The sequence below is a fragment of the Triticum urartu genome, chromosome 5 (assembly GCF_003073215.2).
Source record: "Triticum urartu cultivar G1812 chromosome 5, Tu2.1, whole genome shotgun sequence".
In the NCBI taxonomy this organism is placed as follows: domain Eukaryota; kingdom Viridiplantae; phylum Streptophyta; class Magnoliopsida; order Poales; family Poaceae; genus Triticum; species Triticum urartu.
The window spans coordinates 26,628,427-26,634,669 of NC_053026.1; the positions used below are offsets into that span (position 1 = coordinate 26,628,427).

A 6,243-nucleotide genomic window follows, 5' to 3' on the forward strand; every position below is an offset into this window, starting at 1 on the left:
AAAAATATAAATATAAAAAACCAAAAAAGACGAAAATTTGTAAAACACATGAAACCATTAATAGAAACACAAAGAAAACCGTGACCTTGGCCTGGGAATTTCAGCCTAATTGAATGGGAATTCTTCTTTAATAAATAAAGTGCATATACTAATTAAAACAAAAAAATATTATAACAGTGCATATATTGATTGAAAAATATTAATGAATAATTTCAATTGATATATTTTTAGGCCCGTTTGATATATTTAAGTCATCGAGTGCATTTCTAGGCATTTAATGAATATACCTCAAAATTGAACTGCAAATGTGTGAAATAATGGCTAGAAATGCATAGTAGAAGAGTGTGAGAATGGCAAGAGCTAACAATCCATGTCAAAAATTTCCACTCTATTTTTATATTCGGTTATTTTCTATTTATAGTAGAAGAGTGTGTGAATGTGACTGATGTTTCATCCGTTGGCATTGAAATTTTTTTCTACACCCAAGATACACCACTACATGATTCATGAATAAAAGAAAAGGAAAGAAATTCCATACATGAGGGTGCCAAGACATAACCCCGAATATGGAGTTTTGGGGTTTTGTTATCCTGGAAAATGAATACGAGCTCTGAAAAGCATGAAAATTGGCATGGTGGCATCACATGATCCCTGTAGGGCATTGTAAAACTTTGAAAAAGTTTTGCAAAAGTTATGACACGCATTGCTTTGAAATGAAACCATCTTCGAGGAAGACACATGCATTGTTTAGAAATCGAACCTTCTCGTAGGATGAACACATGGTGTTAAGAGAGAATAGGCCTAGTTTGAAGGCAAAGCGACCCATGCTTCATCCGTTGGCATTGAAAGTTTTTCTACACTCAAGATGCACCATTACATAGAGAGGTCTCGAACCCTCTCGTTCTCTCCCCACTGACCCAGGCGACTGAGAGGCGTTTTTGAGTAGTTCTCCCTCCGCCGGCGTGCGGCGCGTGCCCGCCGGTCCGCCCTGGCTCTGGCGGCCACTTTGGCCCCGGGAGGCATGTCGGGCCCTAGCTCCTCGTCGGCGGTCGGGATTAGGTTTCCTTGTGTGGGTATTTGGTCCCTTAGTCGACCTCTTGGTAGAGCGGTGGTCAGCGGATTTAGTAGGGAATAAAGTCCCCCAACCCTTGCTCCTGCTCGCCGGAGGCTTCGCCGGCGCCAGTGGGAGGCATGTGGAGGACAGGCGTATGGAGCAGTTTTTTGTTTCGGCGGTGCGTTTTGGCGACCTCCTGCTAGGCGGTAAGGCCTCGTCCCCGGATCCGGAGATGAAGATGCTCGCGGGGGGGGGGGGGGGCAAACCTGCTTTCGGTTTCGCCTCCGACCAATGTTTTCCATCGCCAAGGATCTAGGTCGCTGGGTTTGGTGGTTGCTGCGGTTCGTCAACTCCCTTAGGCAAGGGGTGTCTTCAGCTCCTTGGTTTGTTTTGGCTGCCGATGTTCTCCTCTTTCGGCGACCGCGGAAGATTTGGTCGGCTCGGAGAGTAGCAGTCTATCCTCTTGTATCCTCTTTGTATTTTGTTGCTTGTATGCGAAGCCGGATTGTATCCTTACTCATATGAATACAAGTAGAGTACGCCTCTTTAAAAAAAAAGATACACCATTACATGAACCATGTCAAAATGAAATGAATTAACACAAGGGTGCCAAGACTCAACCCTCAACATTGTCTTCCGTTTTTTAATTTCAAAATGTAAACAAACTCCGAAAAGCCTGAAAATACATGTTGGAAAATATATTCAGATAGGGTACAGAAAATAGATTCCGTTCGAGTTATCCATGTCCAAGAACAAATTTAATTTAGTAAAATAAAACAAAAAAAGTAAGGAAAAAAACCACGAAAATGAATAGTAGCATGTGCGTTTCAAACCTAGCACGTCTTTGCATTGCTAATGCCAGATAACCACTACAGTAAGCTACCATTTCAATGTAAAACACACACCGGACGTTTTTATAGGAGGAAATGATTTTTTCTAGCCTGCTGCGTTCTGATTGGACGAACCAGACCTCCCACGGATCAAGCGTCTCCACCGTCCATTCTTACCCGATCCAACGGTCGCTGCTCCTTCTACTCTCTATTTGTGCTTTCCCTGGTTCTTATCCTCTCACACAGTACGCGAGCACGATGCGAGCAGCAGCAGCAGAGCCCGACGAACTCCAGAGCTCGCAGCGGACGCAGGCCGCCGTCTGCGTGACGGGCCTCCGCCCGCACCTCCCACCGTAGCACGCCGGTGAGCCGCGCCTTGCGCCGCCTCTCTCTCTCCTATGCTCTCCTCTCTCATATATCTCCCTGGCTTTTCTTGCAGCAATGGAGGCCAAGCGCCCATGGAATCGTCTGAGCTCTCCTCCCAGCCGCCGTTCTCCTTCAAATTCGTCGGGATCCGGTTGGATCTAGACGCCGGCGCCCCGTTCCCGACCTTCCCGCCTTGCTTGGGTCGTCGGCCACCGCGACGATGTCAATATCGCTCGCGGGATCCAGCGCCACCGCTGCTGGCCACTTCCTCGCCTGGAGGAGATGCCCCCACATCCGCGGCTCCCCACACGAGCAGCAGCAGCGAACACGTCGCTAAGGCCGTCTCCGGCGGTGTCTTTTTCTTTTTATAGAAGTTTGCCAAATCTGTGCCAGAACAGCCATGGCGATGAACTCCAGCTCAAGGCCCGCGAGCGCTTGGTGGCGTTTGATGCGGTGCCTGGAGAATATCTCTGGGCAGAGTAGTAGGCCAGATCTAGTTTAGGAAAAAAAAATCTGTAATTCCAAGTTTTTCTTGTGTATTTCTTCTTTTTGGTAAAACAAATTTTAGTTATCTGGTATTTTTATGCAATTTCCTTTTCTATTTATAAGGCAATGAGCATACATAATCAGAAAAACACTTATATTGACTCAAAGTTTCCATGGACCAATAAAAAACAATGGATTGGCTAATGTCTCAATAAAAAACACTTATATCTGGTATTTTTATACATAATCAGAAGAACATCTGAAAATTCTTGTCTGTAAATGTAATAAGGTTATTCTGCTATTGGATGAGCTTGAGGAGTTCAGACCATTATAAGGACATGAATCCAATTTTAAAAAAGTGGTCAAAAATCATGTGGAGAAGTTGCTCCACCTTCAATGTCTTTATTGGAAGAAAAGATATACTATCAGATATATAAAAGTGGATGGTGAAAACACCAAGTTCTTTCATGCTATGGCAACTGAGAGACATCGAAGGAATTCTATTGCCAGCTTAAAATTACCTCATGGCACTGTGGTGACTGACCACTCTCAAATGGAGGACATTATATGAAATTATTTTAAAAATAGAATGGGCTCTTCAAGGGGAATCCATATGGGCTTTGATCTCTCCTCATTAATTGTTCTAGTGGAGGGATTAGATATTCTCACTAAGCCCTTTGAGAAGGAGGAAATGGACAAGATTGTCAAGCATATGCCAGTTGATAAAGCTCCAGGCCCAGATGGTTTTAATGGTCTTTTCTTCAAAAGGTGTTGGCAAATTATCTCTCAAGATTTTTATGAACTGGCACAGGCTTTCTATGATGGTACTGCCCATCTGAAGAATATCAATGATTCATATATCACTCTAGTGCCTAAGAAGCCTTCACCTGAAGAGGTGGGGGACTTCAGGCCTATTTCTTTAACAGGAATGGGTCTTAAGTTCCTATCCAAGATGGTAGCCAATAGGTTTCAAGAGGTGATAATGCAGTGTGTTCACAAGAACCAGTATGGGTTCATAAAAAGCAGAACTATTCAGGACTGTATTGGGTGGACTTTTGAGTATTTGCACCAGTGTCATCGGTCCAAGAGGCCAATTGTCATACTTAAATTGGACTTGAAAAGGCTTTTGATTCTCTTGAGCATGAGGCAATTGTCCAAATCTTGAGATATAAGGGCTTCAATGAAAAGTGGATTCTTTGGATGAAGCAGCTTTTGTCTACAGGTACCTCATCTGTTCTGCTTAATGGAGTTCCTGGCAGGAAGTTCATATGTAAAAAGGGTGTTAGACAGGGTGATCTAGTCTCTCCCCTACTTTTTGTCCTTGCTGCTGACCTCCTGCAGAATGTAATTAATGACATGTTCAGAAAGGGGCATCCTTCATCTCCCAATACCCTGTCATGACCAGGACTACCCTGTGATTCAGTATGCTGATGATACTTTGATCATCTTGCCAGCTGACAAGGACCAACTAATTGCTCTGAAGGACATGCTCAAGGTTTTCTCTGTGTCTACTGGCCTTGATGTGAATTATCATAAATCCTTTATCATTCCCATCAATGTGGACACTGCTGTCATGATAGAATTAGCTGCTGCTTTTGGATGCCAGATTAGGAAAATGCCTTTTACCTACCTTGGGTTGCCAGTAGGTACTACTAGGCCCAAAATGGTGGACTTTATGCCTCTGGTGGACTGCATAGAGAGAAGAATGACAGCTAGCTCCTCTTTTTTTAAATCAGGGGGAGAGATTACAGTTTCTGAACTCTGCCTTGTATTCTATGCCCATCTTCTTTCTTTGCAGTTTGGCTGTCCCTGCTGGCATTTTAAAGCAATTGGAGAGAATTCAGAGACAATGCCTCTGGAGGAAGAATAGGGGTGAGCCTGCCCCTTCTCTTGCTGCTTGGGACCTTATTTGCAGGCCAAAAAACAAGGGAGGCCTTGGTATTCTTATCCTGGGTGTTCAGAATATGGCTCTTCTGCTCAAACATGCAAATAACTTCCTCAATAAAAAGGATCTCCCATGGGTGTCATTAATTTGGGACTCCTACTTCCATGGCAGAGTGCCCCAAGGAACTTCTGATTGTGGCTCTTTCCGGTGGAAGGATATATGCAAGGTCATGAAGAACTTTAGAGACTGTGCTTGGGTTCAGATCAATGAAGGAGACACTGCCCTCATGTGGTCAGACAATTGGCAGCTTGATGATCAAGTCTCTAGTCTCCAATTCATATTTCCTAGGCTTTTGTCTTATGTTAAGGACCCCTGGATTACTGTTAAAGAGTTTATGGACTCTCAGGACATGCATCAGCACTTCCATCTTTCTTTGTCCAGTCAGGCCTTTGATGATATGATCACTCTTCAATCATTGTTGGAGAGCCATGATAGAGTAACTGGATCCAAGGATATTTGGTTTTGGAGTGGCACTGCCAAGGGATATTCTCCAAAGCTGTTTTACTCCCATACTTTTGTGTCACAGTCCTTCAACCCCTTGACAGCTTGGATCTGGAAGTCCTCATGCACAATGAAAATAAAAGTTTTTGCTTGGATGCTTATTATGGATAGGCTGAATACCAAGGACATGGTGGAAAGGAGGCATTGGCATTTGGAGGATGGAGTAAATTGCGTTCTTTGCCCTTTGCAGACTAGGGAAACAAGAGATCATCTGTTCTTCAATTGCAATTTTAGTGTCAGAGTTTGGAACTATTTGCAAATTGACTGGTCATCAGGTGACTCTATGGCTGAGCTGGTTATCAATGCTAACAGGAGCTTCAGGAAACCTTTCTTCACTGAAGTGGTCTTTATAGCTTGCTGGAATATCTGGATTGTCAGAAATGCTAAGGTCTTCAGACATGAGAGAGCTGGATTTAATAAATGGAGAAGAGAATTCATCCATGATATTACTTTAATGCAATATAGGGTTAAGCCTGCTTATAAGGATGATCTCCTTAGATGGATCTCTTTTCTGCCACCTTGAGGCTTGTATTTTCATCTTCTCACTTACCTAGAATAGCTTGATTACCCCTTGTAATCCCCCTATGTACTTGTACTAGCTCTCCCTTCTAATAAAGTTTTGATATGCTGTGGGGGTTTTCCCCTACAGTTCCTAGTCAAAAAAAAGTCGTGGGCCTTCAACGGACTTGAAATTTAATGGGCCCAAATTCTTATGATGGGCTAACAGTCTTGGACAAAGATGAAATTTAGTGGGCCAAAATCTAATTAGGCCGACTACTACATGGGCTGCCATGTTGGCCGCCATGTCAGATGATGATGTGGAATGCCATGATCGACGCCGCTATCTCAAAAATAAATTGTGACGGTCAAGAACCATCATGGATCCATGACGGTTCTAGATATTTGTCATGTAGTACATGGTGGTTAAATTATGACGCGATATAGATGACGGATTTCAAATCCGTCAAGGACGACCTACCATGACGGACTTACACACATGTGACAGTTTCAATCCGTCATGGATTAACACATTTCTTGTAGTGTATTGATGAAAACATAAT

The 6,243-nt window shown here is 43.5% G+C and overlaps 1 long non-coding RNA gene across 1 annotated transcript; it reads left to right on the plus strand.

The window, feature by feature from the left end:
- The first annotated feature begins 1,302 nt into the window (after positions 1-1,302).
- Positions 1,303-2,828, plus strand: LOC125507493. The gene is made up of 2 exons (XR_007282921.1): positions 1,303-2,248; positions 2,324-2,828. It is a non-coding gene; the product is annotated as an uncharacterized LOC125507493 (long non-coding RNA).
- Positions 2,829-6,243: the final 3,415 nt, after the last annotated feature.